The sequence below is a fragment of the Lucilia cuprina genome, chromosome 3, assembly GCF_022045245.1.
Source record: "Lucilia cuprina isolate Lc7/37 chromosome 3, ASM2204524v1, whole genome shotgun sequence".
In the NCBI taxonomy this organism is placed as follows: Eukaryota; Metazoa; Arthropoda; class Insecta; order Diptera; family Calliphoridae; genus Lucilia; species Lucilia cuprina.
Genome location: NC_060951.1, coordinates 47,764,972 through 47,786,997, shown reverse-complemented (window position 1 = coordinate 47,786,997; position 22,026 = coordinate 47,764,972). Strand labels below are relative to the sequence as shown.

Below are 22,026 nucleotides of genomic sequence, written 5' to 3'. Positions count from 1 at the left end.
ATAAATATTTGATAATTTTGCTATTTATTTTTTGGGAATTTAATACAAATTTGTCTTTATTTTGGGAATTTTATACAAATTTGTCTTTTTTCGGGAATTTCATACAAATATATTTTTTTTAGTTAATTTTCAATAAACTTATTAAAGTAAATTTTCTTTGAAATGCTATTTTTAGTAAGTTTTCAATAAATTTGTTATTTTAGGTACATTTTTGATATTTTATATATTTTTGGTAAATTTTCAATAAATTTGCTATTTTTCAATAATTTAATAAATTCTAGTAAATTTTGGATAGTTATTTTAAGAAAATAAATCTGATTTATTAAAACTTAAAACATAACTAGTAACCCACGCATAAACAAACATTCATGCTGCTACTGCTCTCCATACATCATTATTATTTTTTCTTTTTATTTTCATTTTTCTATTTGTATTTTGATGCTGATGATTGATAACTCATTTAATAAAGATGAGTAAATAATCATGAATCAACAGAGTGCAGATAGACAGCAAACAAAAAGACAGACTTTCGCATACAGCATGCATATCATCAAAAGCAGAAGTGGTAGTAGTAGTAGTCGGTCGGTAGGTCGATTGTCGCGCTGATTGTCATGAGCTAATGGCCATAGTGCATGACGATGTATGTTCGTTGTATATGTGTAGGTATGCATAATGTTTGTTTGTAAATAATGAAAAGTATTATTGACACTATAGCCATTCATTATTTACAAAAATGTACGGTTTTATTGGGTCAAGTATTTTTTGCTGTAATATTTTTCTTTCTTATTTATTAGGGGAAAATATATATAGAAAATGCATTGAATGCTGCATTTCTTTTAAGTTTTGGAATAGAAAAAAACTTTTGTTTAATAAAGATAAATGGCCAGATAAAATGATTAGTTTTTTTTGGTGTTAACTAATTAGAAAACAGGTTTGGAATATTTGTAATTTTTTTCAAAATTTTTATTCATTCTTTTTTTTTTTTTTGCTTTCGATTTTATAGATCAAAATTTTAATATTTTATTTATTTTAAAATGTATTTATAAAATCAATAATTTTACTTTAAAATAGATTTAATAGCAAAAACAAAATGACTTTTATGTTAAACTAATAAATGGGTGCCTTTGACCTTTTACGGTCTTTGATTGTAGAATAATATCAAAACAAAATAATCTTAAAATTTGTAGTTTTTTGTATTCAACACAATTAAGGTGATGAGGGTATGAAAGTTATAGATAAACATACTTACATATACTTTACACAAAACATCTATAAATAAGACTTAACTGACCTCAAAAACTTGAAATTTTAAAAGCTTTTTAGGCACGTGCGGAATTTACAATGTTAAGACAGTTTGGGAAATGTTGTAGCATTCGTAAAATTTCCTTTATTTTTGAAATTATTATTAAGAAAATATTTAATTAATTTTCTTTATTTTCTTGCTTAAGAAATTTTCCATAAATTTCTATAATTTTCCTTTATTTAAAAAATTCTCTTTAATTTAGAAAGTATTACATATTTAGAAATTTTTACATCAATAGTGTACTTTATTTAGAAAATTTCATTTATTAAAGAAATTGTACTTAAAGGTGCATCTTGTCCTAACTATTTTTCCGATGTTAATCGTTTTAGTCCCTTATTATAGCCTGCCTCTTGTAGTTTGATTAAAATGTTATAGTATTAATGTAAATAAAACAATATAGAGTCCAAACAGAACCCATATACCTATGCCTTTTAGGAACATACATATATAGGTCCATATATAGGTATAAATATAGTTGCCTTCAGAAAATTACTTTAACACTTATTATTAGTTTAAAAGACAGTAGAGCGATTAAATTCAACATTTACATGATTTGTATAAATTAATTTAGATAATTTTACGAAGATTGGGCCATATCGACCATACCCCCCATATAAGACCACCATCAAAAATAAGGGTAAATCATTACTGTATTAAAAATTCGAGTACAGTGATAAAATGTTCATACATATGGTATATGCCGCGACGGGCGTGCCTTTTCTAAAGGGGACGAGGGTCATTACAAAAATCGGTAGTGTCATTTGAAGTTCTATAAAACTAAGACTTATTTCAACCATTTTCAATAGCGTTCGTTCTTGAACCAAAAGAGGACTATGTGCTAAATGTTATCAAATTATTGGGACCTATAGTGTGCGCACAAAAAGGAACATAAGGAACATTGACTAAGAAAGTGATACTAAGCCGATTGGTATACATATAGTGGTGTAGGATAAAAAAAACATAATAAGAACATTTCAAATTCAATAAATACTCTTTTTACGGAAAAATTAAGTTTAAATCTACATATTTTCAAAATATTGAATAAAATTCTTTTAAAAATTCTTCAAAAAACTGTATTTTATATAAAATGAACTTAATTACAATAAATTTTTTTAGATTATTTTTACAGTTCCTAGAATTAAACGCTAAAATGTCTACTCACAACATAATTTAAAAAAAGAAAAACAATATTAAAATTTAAACACATAATTGATATTTCAGTTATTTACTTTTGATTAAATTTAATTTATTTTGTTGTTCTCTCTTTTTTAGCATCCATTGATGAATGTTTTCAACACTAACAGCTAAAATATACCCACAGAAGCCGAAAAATAAGAACCACGTGATATTAAATATTTTATGGTTCAATTGTATTTTATTGTGACTGACTGCTCATAACATTCACAATACACAATAGTCACAAAACTATATTAATGGGGTAAGTAAAATACTACTACGTAGTAACTAAATATTAAATTTGATTAAATATTGTGAAATATTTTGCAAACTCCTCGTAAAACATTTGCCATAAACCATTTGGTAATAAGGGGCAATTGGGAAGAAGGGAGACAAAATATGAGAAATGTGTAACAAAATATTTAAGCATGATTTTGACAAGAAATTGACATTTTTTCGGTACTTGTGGTTGGAATATAAAAAAAAAATATTTGTATATGTGAAATTGTTATCACATGTATTTCCTTTATTGTATACAACCATAAAAATGATTTATATACAAAATAAAAAATTTGTTGCTGGTACTTCGTCTCTTTTTTTCGTATAATAATTCGCTATATTGTTTATTTTATATTATATATTTTTTTACATACACTTTTTTTAAGAGCTGACAGGTTTTGACACTATCACCAATTTTTAAATGTTCCCTCGCACATATGAACTCATACATATTTCTGCGCAATTATAATAACCCATAACTACTACATACATATGTTTGTATATATTTTATACAAAACTATCTTTCATTCATTCATACGTAAATTTATATTTTAAATATTTATGTTTATGTGCGATTGTTTTATGTGACGTTATAAATTTTTTATTTGCAATTTATACTGTTATTTAAATAATCATTTGTTAATGAGTCAAAGTATTTAATTAGTGTTCATACATATGAATGTCATTCTTTATTTGAGAGATGGGTATAATCGTGTGTGTGTGTGTTTGGCTTTCTGAGTTGGTGTGATTTTAAATTTCCAACCAAACATAATGCTATATGTTTAAAATTGGTAAATTTATAAAGGTTGTTGGCAATATGTTTTTAATTTTTTAAATAATGTTCATATCCTTTTATATTATTTTGATTTTAAAATGTTTATTTCGTTTTTATTTTGTGTTTTTGCTGGGTTTCAATTTTATGTGTGCAAGTAAATTTCTTGGTTTGAGGTTTAAGGTGTGAATAACACTGGTAATTAATATTTAATTTCATCGAAATGCGTAATTTAATTTGAAATTGTATTAAATTTATACATAAATTTAATGACTTACATATGTATAAGTGTACTCATTGCTAGATAAATTAGGGAGATGACAAAAATTTAATTTCAAAATTCATAATAAACTTTACAAAAAAAATGCAGTTTAACACATCTTAAATTAATAAGAACATATCTAAATGTGCTTAAGCGTTTAGCAATCTTTACTCTTTTATTAGAAACTAGAAACGGTAAAGAGTTCCAATTTCGGTTTTTGGTTTTATCTAAATGTTGAAGATGCACCATACATTATTATAAAAGACAAATAGAATCATTTAGAGAGTATTTTTTACTCTCTGCCTATCACTGCTTTAAAGAACTTAAGCAACTAAAAATCCAATTAGCTCACAATACAAACTATCGGTTCTAAAATAATATTCCCTATATGATTTTTTAAACCATGAGCGAGACATTTTTGAAGTTAAAATGTATTATTAGGCATTTTGGAAAGCATCACCCTAATTAACTGAGTAAATGTCATGGTTATTTATTCCAGTTTAATAGTTGGTTTATAATTTATTTATGTACTTTATATTTAATAAATATCATTTGTTAATTTTACGAAATTTATGGTATATTTGGTTCAACCAAAACAGATGAGGTTTTATTATTGCAATGGTGTCAAATGGGAAATAATGAATTTCCCTTCAATCGTACATTCTTTACTTTATTACGAAATTATGATAAATATTTAAAAATAACAATATTATTAACATATGTTGATTCCTTGCAATGTACGATTTAAAAAAGTAAAATCAGAAAACTTTTTTCCAATTGAATATTTTCTAATAAGAAAAATCTTAGTAACCTTTATTGCATACTCTTATTTCAAAAGATATCAAATACCTGTTAGGTTAGCTTCGATCTTTGAGAAAAAATCGTTTAACATATTCGAAATTTTGCTGATACATTTTTTTTAATTTTCTTTTTATTAGAAAATTTTTGATAAATTTTAATTTTATATTATGCAATTGTGCTGATGTTTGTAACACCCAAAAATATCTATCTTATGCCTAACTTAGAGTATAACAATCGGCTCAGAATCGCGTTCTGAGATTAATTAGCTATGTCCGCTTAGCTGTCCGGACAACTCGCAATTTTCAAGATAATGAAAATAGTTGAAATCGGACCAGTATTTCTTAAAAGCGCCCATACAATCTTCTTCCCCCATACTAGTGTAGGATACCCTACATATGGTCGACTATATATAGTCGATATGTATATATATATTCATACTAGGTTGTTACTGAAAATGTTCATGTTAACATTCTGAAGATTTTTGATAAATTATTTATTCACAAAACTTTGTCGACAAGATCTTTATTTTTGAAAACTTTTTCGATAAATTTCTAATGTTATATTGTTGAAAAATTCAATATTTTTGAGAAATGATTATTATATAAATATATAAATTCTGTAGCACTTTCTAAGGTACAGAAAATTTGACAATTATTCAAAACGACTTCTTTAAGTTAAAAAGAAAGTTACGTTTTAAAATTAAACCATATTCACGCTACTATTTACAGCACAATTCGAGCATAAATTTTAATTATTTTTTAAATATGTAGTATATAAAAGTTTTTAGCCATAATTTGCCCATAATAAAAAATTATAAAAGTGACATTAAAATAAGTTTCTTTTAACAAAAAGAGAAATAAAAAAAATTAGGATTTAAAAAGCAATTATTACTTGTTTTTAATAATATTATATTTTTTGTTGTTTACGAGCACTTTAAATAAAATTTATTGTTATTTAAAAATTATGACCACACAGTAACAAAAAAAAATTAATAATAATGAACTCGTTATAAATATAATTAAATAAAATTTTACAAAACATAAAAAACTGCACAAGAAAAAAACAATAAATAAAAAACTAAACATAAAACAATTAAAAACACTTAAAATTTTATACAATTTTAGTTTATTTTATTAAAGGTAAATATTATAAAATAAATAAAATAACTATTTTAAATTACAATAAATTTTATTTTAGTTTTTTTTTTACTTTTTTTAGTGTTTATAAAGTCACGTTTATTGTTTGTATTATTTTATTTAATGTTTATATACAAAAAGTACACGCTTTTTTTCGTTTTGATTTGTTTAAAGAAAATTTATAACAATAAGTTCAGGGCCATTTGAAATGTAATGGCCAATAGCAATACTTAGCTTTGTTTTTGTTTAATTCACAAATTATAAACAATTCCCTTTTTGAATATTTAATGATTTTGTTGTTGTTATTGTTGAAAATTGTTGTATGTGTGTGTGTTTATTTGCTTAATTTTGTGAAAAGAAAATAAACTTATTTTTTCTATTTTTTTTAATTAAATATGTGTATTTGTTTTGTTGGCATATAGATTTTATTAGCAGTAATTAATTAGAAGTTTTAATACAATTTGGTGGAAAGGCTGTTGATTCTTTATTAGAGAAGAAACACCATTTCCCAGGTAATTTTCGCTATCATATATTTGAATTTTTCTTAAAAAAAACTTATGTTTTGTTTCTACTTTATCGAATATAACTAACAAGCAAAAATAACTTCCAAAGAAGTGAAAAAGAAGTAAAATTTACTAAGTGGAAGTGTTGAAAAAGACCTGAGGAAGCGACGATCTTAATATGCACTTGTTATAAGAAGAATGCCCTTAAACAATATTAACATAAATAAAGGAATTACATTTAACATAAACTTTAAAAATGGCAGTACAAAAAATATATCTTTATTAACCATTACTTCCATAAGATGCTATAAAAATTTTAAATATTCCAGTAACTTATTCCTCCCATGACAATTTCTATAATTTGTTTGCTTTCTTATTATAAATCTACATACACTGAGGAGTGCAAATATTTTATGATTTCCGAAATTTTGTCCATTATCAACATATTTTCAAGATTTCGGTTTAATCGTTTTTTTCATATTCGGTTAACCGACAAAAAGATTGTATAGAAATAGCTCATTTTCAATTAACCATAAAACCGGTTTCTCTAAAAGTCGTTTTTTTATAAATTTGGTTCAGAAATCCTACAAATTAAAATTTTAAATTATTTGGACGTTTTTAAATATTTTGATTTTTTTTAGACAAAATTATTTAAATATTTTCTTTTTTAAGAAATTTTTGAAGAGTTTTCTTAAATTTTTAAGATTTTTTATTGTTTTAACTTATATTTTTAGGAAATTTATATTTATAGAAAATGTTTGATAAATATCCTTTTTAAAGAAAATTTTTACGAAATATCTAAACATTTATTATTTAAAAAATCTTCAAATTCCCAATTCGTCATATTCCCTAATTAATAATCAAACAATTTCCTTAAATTATCTGTTAACATTTTCAAACTGATAAACACTTCAGTTGTCGCAGTGTTTTTTTATTTATCGGGATCAGAAAAATTTTAATTTTTATCGATCGGCCAATTTCAAAGAGATTTTCTTAGAATTATCAAAATATAACCCAAAAAGGAGCAGCTTTTTTATTACCTTATACTACAACTACTGTTTACTTAAAACCCCAAACCAATAGCCTTAAAATAATTAAACGAAAACTGTTAACAATTTAAATAAAAGAAAAGTCAACAACGATTATTAAACGAAACAAAAACTGTGTTGACACGATCATAAAAATTAAATATCCAATATAAACATATTTACCTGATAAAATTGTTACTTTTTATAGGTCTCTTTTAAATTTAAGGCAAACAAATTAAACAAATCAATTGCTTAAAAAAATAACAACAAATATATTTGTAAATTTATATGTGTCAGTATGGCTTTTTTTTTTTTGAGACGAGAAAGGAGAATGTATATAAAGAAATGTTTTGACCCAATTTAAAACGATTTTTATGACGTTCTTAAATTGTTGGTCATTATTTACCCAAAAATATAAAACTATGCAAGATACACGCTTGATAAAATATCCAAAACCCCCAAAAGAAAATAAATTATATTATTATAAAAAAAACAACAAAACTTACCTCTAATGAAAACGAATGTATTTAATAACTGGCTGGTTGGTTTGGGCTGGTAGTTTCTTTCAAACCTTAAAAGTAAACAAGAGAAAAAAGTAAAATTTATAAGTTAAATAAAATTTGTTGACATATGCTAATTAAGATAAATGAGTTGGTTGTTTGGTTTCATTAAATTATATATACATATATTTTTATATTTAAATGCATATCAGGAACCAAACATAATTATATGTTTGTTAGAAAAAATCACAGTTTGTTTGTCTTTAATAATAGAGAAATAATTTTTGAATAATTTAAATTATTTCATAAAATAATATTAAAATTTTAACACAGTTAAGCTAATTATTCTTAAAAAAAACATACATAAATACAAAAATTATTATAATTACCATAGATCGAAATAACAATTTAATTAATAATTTCTATACACGTTTACCACACATTTTCATAATTACAATTCCTATCGAATTTATTTAAAGTTATCCATAAATAATTAAAATATCTTTATTTATTTATCTTTAGCTCGATCTGCCGATATTGACCATTTTTTATACCAAACTAACTGCAGTAATAAGTGTTTGTGATCTCTAGCTCCTTCCTTTCGAACTCTATCGCTCTTTCAACAGACGGACATATAGATAGATTTTAAAGCCAGATTAAATTTAGCATAAATACTTACAAAAATATGCAAAATAAATCGGACTATTAAAGTCCGCAAAAAAAAAGATATTTCTTAAATGTAAGTTTAATATTTTACTAAAATAGATCAACAACCTACATGATAGTCTTGGACAAAAAGTGTTTATGCAAAGGCAATAAAAATTGCACAATAAGTTACAAAAATAATGTTAAAATGTGGAATTAATATAGACCACATTTGGGGAGTAGTTACAAACAAATTATAAAAAATTTGAAATCTTGTTAAATATTGTTTATTAAGTAGTTTTCAAGGACATGAAATACCAAAAACAAGATAAATGACACATTTTTGTACTCAAATAATTTTCTACATACAACAATTATTAGGGGTTTTTTGGGTGCTATTTTATGATACTCACACATTATGTATGGTATGATTGCACGCATATACGCAGACAAAATGACAAATTTTTAAAGTATACTAACATTGGGGTATTTTGAGTTTTTTTATATTTTCGTTCGCAATAAACCTACAATTGAAACTATTGTTTTAAACAATAACATTTAGTTAATAATAATTTTAAAACACCTTTTCTATGTTAAAGTTAAATGACCTTTAAAAAAAAGACCAAGAGCAATTTCATTTAATGTTTTTGGGGATATAAACTGTTATTAAATTTGGTAATATCTATTAAAATAAATAATAATGTTGTTAATAAACAAATGCTATTTCTATATATATATATATATATTTTAGTTTTTGGGGTTTTCTGTGTTTTACCTTCACAAAAAAAAATATTTTAAAATCGTTTAAATAATTTTTCACATTTAATTTCAATAGTATTATTTACCTACAATGTTTAATTTCATGTGTATGCATTTAAATTGTATATATTTTTTTGTCAATTCCCACCACCTTCTTTCAATTTTGCAATAACTACGTTTATTTATTTATTTATTTTTTTTGTTCAATTTTATTTTATTTGTTGAATATTGCAAAATTTTATTAAAAGTTCATTACAGTTCACTTGTTTTTTTTGTTCACTAGTTTTATTTATTTTCCTTAATTTTGTTTTTCGATTTTCAATAATTTATTAAATAGTTTAACTTGTGTTATTTATTATTGTATTGAACATTGTATCGACATATTTAATGTTTGATTGTACATATGAACTATTTATTTGCATATGTACATACATTCACATATGAGTAATATTATTAATAAATAAATAAATTTAAATTCTTTTTTATATTTCATTTTTTTCTTTCTTGTTCCTACATACAAATTGTGTTTGTCTCATGAATTTTTCATTAAATATTTTAATTTTTGTTCATTCAGATATTTTTCATTTATTTCATTTTATGTTCATTTGTTTATTTATTTATGTATTTGCTGTTCATCATTTATTATATTTTTTAAAAAGTTTATTGAAGTTTTTGTAGGACTATACCAATTGACAATTGTTTTTAATGCAAAAATAATAGTAAAGTTAATTTTCTAAAGAAACAAATTTTTAATATAGAATAGTGGCCAAATTCATTTAAATCAAATATAGGCGTGCAATTTCTCTTCAATCCGATTATTTGGAAATTTAAAATTAAGCCAGTACCTTATTATTTATGGATTATAGAACTAAAGAAAAGTTGTTCGTTCAATAAATCACATATTGTTTCAAAAATGAGTGTTATTTCAAAACTCGATTACAGCCATTTTTATAAAACCATACATGTCGTCTTAATCGGCACCTCTCAGGGCATGTTATCTTAATAAAAGACCCTTATCACAGTGTTATTGCAATTAAGGGGGAAAGGGGTGCTATCAGTACCTCTAGTCTGCCGGTACTAGAAACTGGAGATGTTTAAATGTATCCTTGGCATTTCCTTGGAATGATTTGATAAGGAGTGGAGTCAGAGAACCACGTAATCTGGTAACACCGGAATAGGTTTCCTACTAGTTATGGGATGTATATAGGAGTATTCGGAACTAACTCTCTGGCAACATAGAGTGAGTGTGTCGGATGCTTTTCTCAATGAGTCGTATAAATGAGAAGAATGCATGGTTGAATGGACCTTCCTTGTCCGCATACATAAGTACATACATATCTTCCGGCTTTACTATCTTCATACAAGTCCTCGGCTTATTTGATAATTTCGTCTATGACAGCTCAAGGGGGCTCCCCATTTGCATTGTTATGCAACGGCAGCAATAGCTCGGATACCTGAGAAAAGTGCTTGTACATAAGTTGTATAAGATACACAAATAGTCGGTGGTGAGTCGTCATAAAAGCTGAACCTGCTCGCCATAAAAAGAACACTGTGAACTTAGGTCTACAAGGCAGGTTGTTCACGTAGAGTGAACTTCGATATATTGTCACGAATCGGCATAAACAAGTAAAATACCATTTATTGATTGTAAGGAATTAATATTCGGATGACAGAGGCTCTAGATGTGCTTAAAACTATTGACTTAGATATAAGAGTTGAACATTTAAAAACAATTATTATAGCAGTTTAATTTTGTTTACAAGCATTTTTTCAAAACATAAGTAGCAACGCTTTATATTTATTGAAATACAAACCAAAATTCAGGGTTTATTAAAATAATGTCTGTTGATTGACAAAAGAAATTGATATTGACAGACAGACATGGTTGGTTAGGTTCAATTCTTTACACACTAGTGAAAGTAATTAAATATAATTTATTCAATCTTTAATGATTTTTTTCTCAGAGAAAGAGGTATAACATACTAAAGTTAATTTATATTAAAAGTAAAAAAACAATCTGTTATTTAACATCTTAAACTATGAGGAAGTAGTAGATTTTTATAAAATTTTGCAAATGTCAAGTGAATACTATTTTATTTAACCTCAAACGAACAGCTTTTAATATTTACTACAATTTCTCAAGGTTTTAAGTGATTTATATTCCCAATGGTGGTCATACATAACAAGTAATATTTAAAAATTCTGCTGTTTTTAAATTTAGAAAAAGAAAATCAAAATATTTTTTTCCACTTATACTAAATTAAACGAATATTGTAATTTAATTGACAGTGTCAAAGGTGTTAAAGACAAATACTTAAATAAAAAATACATAATTTATGACATTTTAACAAAATTCTACTTAATTTATTTTAATAAATAAAATACATGAGATACAATGAGAATGACTTATACTTTTAAAACTTTTTGATTTTAATTTAAATTGATTTTTGAAAAAATTTAAATTTAAAAATAGTTTTCCAATATAAAATAAAAATGTCCGTATAAACTCAGTTTTTCGAAATCAATAAAACCAAATAATTATTCAAATAGTTTTTTTTTGGAAACAAAACACTTCCTCATTAAACATCATTTGCCATTCGTCAAAATCACTAATTGAATTTTTTTTCTTATTTATTTGTGCATCATCTAATCAATCTATAAAACCACAAAAGTTCATTATAATAAATTTTAACACAACCATAAATTTATTTCCATTGATTGTAGTATCTGAAACCAAATACTGCATAAAGATACGACGAGCAGTATTTGTATAATAGACAGATATTGAGGGAAAATTAAAGCAAATACTGGAAAGAAGAGTGAGAAATGAGAAGAAGATAAAACCTTCTTACGTATGAAATCCTATACATACAACAAACTCATTAAATCGACATTAACGGCTACTTAATGGCGACACATCAATCAAACCGCATTTGGTTGCGAGCAGTTTATAACAGCCAATGAACCATTCAAAACCAACAACTAAGAGAGCCAGCCAGCCTGCCAGCTAGAAACCTACCAGCGAGGCAATCAACCAACCATACAGTCAGTCATCCAGCTAAATCCAAATAATAAATGCATTTTTTTCCAAAGTTTATTCTAGCACTTTTAAAGTACAACAACAACAAAAATATAAGATTAGACTCTACCCGCACTGGTTTTAATTATAATGTGCAAATAATAGAAAACTATCACGAAAATACTTAATTGATTGTTCAACAATCACAACCAAATTGCCTGCCATTCGTCTGTCTCTTGTCTTCATCGAACCATCTATCTTTTTGTCTGTTTGTATGACTGTCCGTCCATCTCTCTCTGTTTCTTAACAAAATTTCGAAAAGTGGTAAATTGTCTTTAAGAACTGTCATTTGAAGTGTGTGTGATCGATAAACTTGAAAATTAATTTTTTGAATTGATTTAAAATTTCTGCTTTCAAAGTTTGTTTTACGCATACAAAATGTGTTAAATGTAAGTGGTAAATTTGTAAAACTTACAGCTAAAAGGGAGAAATTACTATATTTAGTTCAGTTTGTACTCGTAGTACAATTAAATAATTTTATTCTATTTGTGGTTTTGAAAAATACGGTGAAATTTCTTTTTACAGTTTTATCTTTATTTATTGTCTATTGTTATTTAGTTTCATTTGTGAAAAGTTTGTGAGAAGAGAAAAAAGTGAATTACATTTAATACGTTTGTACTTATAACTGTGTGATAGTCATAAAAAAGATTTTCTTGAATTTCATGTACATGTATGTTACTTTTCTACTTCGAAACCGTTACTTAAGTTGCAATGCTAAAAACGTTAAGGTTTTATGCGTAATCATAATAAAATAAATGTAAATCTGTTTCTTTATCTTTTCATTTTGTAGTTAAAGTTATCAGGTTAATAATGATCAGCTAGGTAAATAGTATGGAACATTTTAAACAAGAACCTAATTTTTTAAGTTTTCAAGAAATATTTTTTGAAACTCCAAAATCAGGTCTTATTTTAGAATTGCAAAAGATATAATATTTTATAAATTTATTATGGTGGTAGATCGAATTTCTTTCGTAAAATCCATATATAGGGCCGATTCTAAAAAGATAATGTCACAACAATATTCTGATTTTATATATTAAGGATATGAGAGGACTTTGCGCGGACATCAATGAACGAAAGTGATTCCAAGGACTGTAACAAACATTAGAATGTACCAACAACACCTTCTCTAATTTAGTAGCTTAGAGTATTTAATACATTTATGAGTTTAGTTTGTTTTATAAATCGACAATTATGATGACATTGGTTTATGTAATAAAATTACATGGAGTTAGACAATATCCAGTATCGTCTGATGGTGTTTTAATGGTCATATTTACAGATTATCTTGCATATTAATTAACAAATAGAATTTATACTTCAAAATTATTAAAGATTCTTTAAAAGTTATATCTCAGATCAAATTCTTTATAAAATGGAGAAATGTTTAGAGAAAAATTACTGGGATAGCTCTTGGTTCGTAATTGATTATTTGAGACGTACGTACGTAGGTACCGGTTGTAGTTTTAGGGCGTTCATCTGCAGATATATAAGTAAGATAATAAGAGAGTTCTTTGCGTATCTCTGTTCTTGGATCAATGAGATATCAATTAGTTTTGTGCCAATTTAAATACTGATCTAAAAATCTAGATTAAATAGAAATTACTACAATTTTCTTTTTCAAATTACAACTTAAGAACCTCTTCCTTGTTTTAACAGTTACATAAATTTAAGTTTTTATTATAATTGCAAAACATCTCCTTTCAGAAACTGAAGTTTCAATTAATTAGTATTTTTTAATGAAATGTTTTTTAAAGACAACTGTCGCGAAACAAGATTTACTTGGAACCCTTGTTTGGCATACAGTAATTAGTATTTCATTTTTAAAATAATAACAACAATTAATATAAAATAATAAATTTTCTTTTGTTTTTTTTTATTGGACAACTCATAATAAATGAAAGTTGATATGACTTGTAACACGTTGTCGTCGTCCAACATTTAATTGACAACTCAAGGTAGTTAAACAGATTAACTTTTAATTTTATTTTATAACTATAACAACAAAAGCCAAAAACAACTAAAATATGCAGAATAATACAATTGAAACATACACACAAAGAAAGAAAAGTCATTAAGACATTTTTGTTTGAAATCTGAAAAACGGAAAATTAATACCTGTCTTTTCTGTCTTTATACTCGCAAGTGTTAACAAGTTAAAAACTCATAATTGTTATGAAATAAACTGTTTTGTTCTGCAGACTATAAAATTTACTTAAAAATTTTTAAATGATAATTATCTTATTTTTAGGAATTCACTCCAAACATAAATCGACTTTTGTAACAAGTAGCTAAACTAAATTCAAATGGATCTAGCTGAACTGATATGATTTGACTACCTAAGCACGCGTTTTACGAACGCGCCAATTTGTCAGCATGAACACACAAACTATAAATAGAATTTTTTTTTAATAAAAATTATACACTAAACCTGTATCGGTATAGAAATATATTCTTTTTTATATTCATTCTTTTAGTGCATGTCTTTACATGAATATGTATTAAACTCTTCTTAAAACCTAAATCTCCTACTTTAAATGTAAAGAAATCCTATAAAACATATTTTTGTCACCATTTAAATTTAAAGTCTTTCAATCCCAACAACTGACCGTCTGTCCAGCCCATTAAAAAATGTTTCCATATATCCCTGTGCATTATATTATTTCTCTCCATTGTTCTAAATATCTATTTGTATACCTATGGTGTTTCAAAAACCATAGAAAACCTTAAAACAATTTTCTACAATAATGATAAGAATGATTTGAAATTGTTATTGTGACCCAATTAAATACGAAACGTACGTTCCTGCTGCTTCTGCTGCTATAACAGGCCTGGACGATAAAATGTAGGTGACAATTCATGATGTTTCATAAATTTATTTTGTTACTGACCTATAGTTATATTTGTTAATAACAACAACAATAACATAATGAAAGATAGAATATTTTGTTGTTTACCTGGTTAGTTAGTTATTTATCTTTTGTATATTTGTATCTTGTCTTTTTCCTTCTTCTTCTGTGCTCGCTTCCCTTTTGTTTTATTTATTTTGAGATAAATTTCTTTTGTTCTTATTTTTATCAAATTACTACCTGTTTCGTGTGGTTAGAAGAGTTTGTGTATCCTTTAAAAGTTATTTTTAACTCAAGCTGTTTAATATTTGTTAAAGAGTGAACAAAATTTTTTGAGTGTGAAATTCAGTGCAATACACTTAGAGAAAATAATGGCATAATAAAGAACCGATTCAGATATTATTGTTGTCAGGGAACGTTAAATGATACTATAAATATAAGATTAAATATAATACAAATTACAATTTTAAATATTCACTTCAGCTTTGAAACCTCTATTTGAACCGCGCTTATTTGATAGAAAATGTTGATGTGAAAAACAATTGATGGAATATTCACAGTTCTCTTCCATTTACTATTTTAAAGCTTTCAAACTTAGCAACCGTACCATCATAGAAGTCTCGGCCTTGTTCATTCTGTGAAGGCTTCTCGTTTTGCTTTCTTTAGGGGTCACCCCATATAATTAATTGAACTAAGTCCCATTCCATTATTTCTTATCCATATTTTAATGCGCTTTCTTCAATAAATTTTATACATTCTGTGATATCAAGGACTTCAGTCTAGTACCTAATGTTGTTGTCTTGCAGTTTAGACTGATTTATGTAAAAACGGATTCTCACAGGGGTTTGGACCAATGTCCCACTCTAGTATCAATGATTCACAATTCTATACGATTTCTTTTTTCGGCATCCAACGGGATCGGTAATATTTTTGTATAATCGACAGATATGACCAATACTCATTGAAAACGTGTCCTATAAAAAATTTGCATCAATTTATCTAAAGATAAGAGCTTCTCCGCTGTAGGCGCCGCCGAGGTTTAGAAGGTCTAGAGCGGTTTTTGAAAGGAAGGAATAATACATTGATTCCTTTACAAGATCATAATTGCTTTCCGAGTACCTGTGTATTTGGAAATATATTAATTTTTAATATCAGGTGCCCACTGTAAAGTGAGCTAAAGATTAAATTTAGTTTAATACAGCAAATGAGTTTAAATTCATTTCAAAACACTCAATTGTCCTTTTCATAAAATCCTTAAGCAATAATACAATTGATCTGATGAAAATGTTCCCACAATTTCAAACTTTATACAAAGTAAAAACTCAAGTTTGAGTAAATTATCATAATACACACATATGTAAATACAAATAACTCATACACCAAAATTGCGTAAGTTCGTATCTGTAAGATTTTACTATAAGTTTTCTCGAAAAAATACAAACAAATCTTACTCTACCACAATATGTTTGCTGGTGTGTATTAAATACATACGTATGTATTGTATGATGTATTATAGTATAAGTGTGCGAGTACTTTTCTTCTTCTTAATTTCCTTAAAAACAAACGAAAAAACATTTATTCTGTTCCGTTTTTAAACGGACAGACATTATGGGTTGTTTTCTGGTACTTATACTGAAAGATTAAAATACTACGACTACAACGAAAACAAACAATTTTTGTGAGTGTGTGCGAGTGTTTTTTTTTTTTCTTTTCGATTTTTCTGTTTTGACTCATTATTATTATTTTTGTTTTTATTTTTTTTTGGTGGTATTTTGATATTTTTGTTTTTATTTTCAAATTGTAAGTGTTTTAACAAAAATTGAATACTTGTGCTCAGTTTGTATTCAGATTTCACAGATTTCACACACAAAAATTTAAAGAAAGAACAATATTTCCAAAAATCAAAAAGAAAATGTGTTTTTTCTCAATTTAAATGAACAAATTTTCCAATTTGTTAAAAATGTTACCGCACTTAACAACAAATAAAGTTAAAAGAATAAAATTTTCCAAAATGAAAATGTTAAAGTAAATGTTTTATTTAAAAAATAACAAAATTTATGATCTTAAGAATTTGTAAAGTGTCATGATATTGTCATAATATTAAAAAAAAAAACTACTAAAGAAAAATAACAAAAACATATAACAGAATTTTTGTTAATTAAAAAGTTAAAAAAAAGAGAATAAAAACTACAAAAAAACTTAAGAGCAAAAATTTTCCAAAACAAACGAAAAATATCATTAAGTGATATTCTACTTTTGACATTTAAATTAATTGTGCGAAAAAGTGTTGTGAGTGTTTGGGGCAGCAATTGTTGTTGCGCATTTTTTTGCCAAAATTTTAAGTGTTGGCCGAGTTTAAAAAAAAAAAAAAAACTTAATAAATTTCCATTAAGGATTTAAATAAATTTATTACAAAAAGTAAGTGGTTTTTGAATGAAATATTTAGTTTTATTTTTTTGGTGTTAATATGCGAACATTTTTATAGTTTTATCCAAACTCATGTATTTATTTCGATTTTAGTGAGCGTGTGTTTTGATTTCATAGTGTTGGATGCTGATAAGAATTCAAGGTTTTTTTATTCCTAAATTTCTGTCGTTTTCAAAAACATGTGTACTTTAATTCTTAACTAAGTAAATTTTGTTTTTGTAAAACGTATATTTGTTTTTTTTTTATTTATTTAATGAATATTAAAACAAGTTGTTGTTAAAACGCACTTAATTTTTAATGTATTTTTAATCAAAACAATACATTAAAATTTTTGCGTACTTTAAGAGTTTGTTTAACACAAATTAATTATATTTTTTTTAATGATTGAACGCGCAATTTAGTGGAAATTAACTGTAAAATGGTTTTTAATAAATACTGTTGATTTAGTTTTGTGATAATTTAAAAGGGTGATTTAAAGTAGAGTGGGAAATGAGATCCATTTCTGTTTTAGATTTAAAGAAGTAATTTTTTTCTGTTTGGTTTCACACTTGTTGTTGCTTGTAATAAGTATAATGTTATTCTTATCTTAACCTTTCAACTTTTGTATTTAAGTAAATTGTTTGGACTGTTTGAAACATTTTCAAAATACATATTTAAATTTTCCAATTAGATTTCAATAGTGGGTCGTTCATAAGTGTTTTTCAAAACTAACAAATTTTGTTTAAAAGAAGTATATTTTGTCAAAATATTTAAATATTTTTCAAAAATAATTTATTTTAATTGTTTTTATTTTAATTTTTTAATATTTTTTTTTAAGTTTTTAATTTTTTTAACAAAAATTTATTTTAAAATTTTCAATATTTTCATTTCATTTTTTTAAAATTTACTTATTTTTCAAAATTATAAATATTTCAACACTTAAAAGATTTTAAGTAAAATCACTTTAAATTCTAAAGAAGCAATCTTCAAATATCATATACAAACCGCAGTCTAATTGTAAAATGTTCTTAACAACTAGTTATAATGATGACAATTCTGAAATAAATGTTAAATAAAAATCCTACGAACAAATCTAGCAAAACAGCTTTGAGTTTGAAAAAGTCGAACTATGTATTATGAAACTATAAATTTTCCATATGTGTGATTTAATTAAATTATCCACAAAAACAGTCAGTACCATTAGCCAAATAAACACTTCTATTTTACCAACAATTCAATTACATTAAAATTACCTAATATTTACATTTGGAAAATCACCCGTCAAGAAAAAAAAAACACATAATAATTCTGTCAATTACAAATCAAAATTTAAATAAATTTCTTATTTACTTTATTTAATAATGTTTTTATTTGCGCTCAAAATTTAAAACAACAAAAAAATATTCTAATACAATTTATATTGTGCAAGTCCTATCGAAAGAACAAAAAAGAAATCAGACTCTATTTATTACAGGCATACAGAAATAAACTCTCCAACCATGATGTCTATCTGCCAGGCTGACTGCAAACCACATTGATTCAGAAAATGAAATTTGATGGTTAAACAATATTCTTGTTCTTCTTGTTAACAACAACTTATAAAATAAACATTATTTATAAAAAAAAAATATTCAATTGAAAATTAAACCGCCAACATAATAATTTACACCTAATATATTCGGTATCGGTATCGGCAGTATCTGTTTATATGCATGTATGTTTTGTTGTAGATACGTTAAAAAAGTACATCATGGCAAATGTAATGTAATCAATATGATATAACAACAGCAGCAACAATTTATATAAAATTTATATTTTGCATCTACGAAAATGTTCTTGTTTATACAATTATTTGTTGCAAAGAATTGCGAAAAATGGAGGAAAATAAATTTTGCACATTTTCTTCTTGATACACTTTAACATAATTTTATGATTCTAAAATATTTTTTCTAATGTTAAATTTTAATTAATTTTTACATCTTCTGAAGTTAGTTTTATTTGTAATTTAGTGTAAAAATTCAATTTTGAGTGGTAATTAATAAACAATGCGTGTGATTCGATGCTCTTGATCTGGCAAGTGTTCAATCTTACCTAGGCCAGCTGAGAGATGTTTGATATCTCAATAAACTAAATACATAAGAGATCAGATGTTGCAATAGATTTTTGCCTTTTTAAAACAGAGATAAGCAAAGGGCTGGGCTCTCTATTCTTCACATCTTTGTGAGGTCATAAATTTATGACAAACCATCAAAACTTTACAGAGAGCACACCCTTCATGATTTTTAACAAATTCAAGATTTTTATGATATATTACCAACCTTTGAGACCTATGTTATAACTATTGCAGATTTTTGGACTCATTTCACTTTTTAGAACTAAATATTATTTAAACCTTCCAATAAATTTCTTTCAGTGTTCAAGTTCTTAAAACAAGTGAAGTTTTTGTTTATTTGCTTAAAAATTATATAAAAAATCAGAAAAAATCGTGTATTCACGCAAGAAAAAAAAACGAAATAAACAGAAAACCAAAAAATATTGAAATATTGAACAAAAATCTTCATATACAACTTTGAATGTACAGATATTTTTTTATTCAATAAAAACAATGTTTATTAATTCGGCACGCGTTTGTCTTACTTACATACAACTGAATTTATTGTTAAAATAAAAAAAAAATCACAAAAACAAACTAAATATTATTATAGATTCTGCTAAATGAATAAATATTATGGTGGGTTGTTTGTTTTTGTTAAAGAACCACAAATGTTTATAGAAATCGGCAGAGAACAGAATGTTATTTGCACTTGCATATTTTTATTTTCTCCTTCAAGTATTTAGATTAAACAATTTTTGTTTTTATGTGCTAAAGTCTCATCTATGTTGCATGCTGCATAATGTTGCAATTGGGCAGGAAAATAAACAAAAAAACAAACAAGAAAAATGCATATGCTCATATATTTTGTAGCACATACTGAAATGCATAAAATTTTATAGTTTTAATAGTTTATTTTTATATTTATTTGAAATTTGAATTTTTAATTGTAACGTTCATTGTAGTTCACAAAAATATACAGCAACAGAAATGCAATTGTTAACAACAATTTCTATTTGCTAGTATATATTTTTTAGTTAGAATTTTTATGATTTTCATTACTTTCACACGTTCGGTTTGTTTATACTGCTTCAGAAAAAAATATTTACCTAAAATATATATTTTTTTAATTTTTTTGTTTTAATCTTTCACATTTTTATTCTAGCGTTGTTTTTTATTTTTGTATTATATTTCGCATGAAGCGTGCTGAAATTTTTTTCCCTTTTACTATTTGTTGTAATTTAATTTTTTTATATTTTATTTAGTATGAAGGTGTTAAATTGCAACAAGTTTTTAGTTGAGGCCATCTACATACAAACACAATATTTTAACGAACAATGAACAATTTATATTTTTTACATTTTTACATTCACTCACGATGGGAGTTTTTAATTTGGATTAAATTCTTTTTTCTTTCGTATCATAGTTGTTGGATTGTGAAAAATACATGTATGTATTTATTATTTCCAGAATTATTTTGTAAAAACTAACAATCAATTATACGTTGAGCAATAGAAGAATTGATTGAAGCTACATTCCAACATACAATAGGGAATTATATGTTGTTTAATCCCCAACATCAAAACAACATAAATTTCTAAACAATATGATAAATTTTAATAAAATTGTTACAAAATTTGCAAAAGAAAAACAAACACAAAACAATTTATTTAAATAAATTGATTTGTTTTAATTGATCATAACAGGTTTGAAATTTGACAATTTTATGGGAATTATTTAATAAAATCTTCCTAGGTGGATATTTGGTAAAAAAATGCAAACTTTGACATTAAACCATTATTATGGCAACTGAAAAAGCATATCAAATGCAAGGATGAATATTTTAATTTCATCTTATACTGAAATACAAGTTTTTAGTTCAGTTCTAGTTCAGTTCTAGTTCAGTTCTAGTTCAGTTCTAGTTCAGTTCTAGTTCAGTTCTAGTTCAGTTCTAGTTCAGTTCTAGTTCAGTTCTAGTTCAGTTCTAGTTCAGTTCTAGTTCAGTTCTAGATCAGTTCTAGTTCAGTTCTAGTTCAGTTCTAGTTCAGTTCTAGTTCAGTTCTAGTTCAGTTCTAGTTCAGTTCTAGTTCAGTTCTAGTTCAGTTCTAGTTCAGTTCTAGTTCAGTTCTACTTCAGTTCTAGTTCAGTTCTAGTTCAGTTCTAGTTCAGTTCTAGTTCAGTTCTAGTTCAGTTCTAGTTCAGTTCTAGTTCAGTTCTAGTTCAGTTCTAGTTCAGTTCTAGTTCAGTTCTAGTTCAGTTCTAGTTCAGTTCTAGTTCAGTTCTAGTTCAGTTCGCGTTTAGTTCGAGTTCAGTTCGCGTTCAGTTCGAGTTCAATTCTAGTTCATATTTCGAAATTTGACCAATTATTGTTTTAGCACTTTCACACACAAGCAAGACATATTAGTTTGTTACAAAACTAATCACCCTAAATTACTA

General features: G+C 25.5%; 2 protein-coding genes across 5 annotated transcripts in view; one reads left to right on the top strand and one right to left on the bottom strand.

Annotated features, from left to right (window-relative positions):
- LOC111686939 overlaps positions 1 to 22,026 on the bottom strand; it is a 360,960-nt gene that overhangs the window by 108,303 nt on the left and 230,631 nt on the right. For all 3 annotated transcript variants that reach the window (XM_046945546.1, XM_046945547.1, XM_046945548.1), the window contains one exon: positions 7,767 to 7,831. The gene's annotated coding sequence lies outside the window, so the exon portion shown is untranslated. The remainder of the gene's footprint in view (positions 1 to 7,766; positions 7,832 to 22,026) is intronic.
- LOC111686745 (protein folded gastrulation) overlaps positions 1 to 22,026 on the top strand; it is an 87,005-nt gene that overhangs the window by 57,212 nt on the left and 7,767 nt on the right. For both annotated transcript variants that reach the window (XM_046945549.1, XM_023449127.2), the window contains one exon: positions 2,576 to 2,741. The gene's annotated coding sequence lies outside the window, so the exon portion shown is untranslated. The remainder of the gene's footprint in view (positions 1 to 2,575; positions 2,742 to 22,026) is intronic.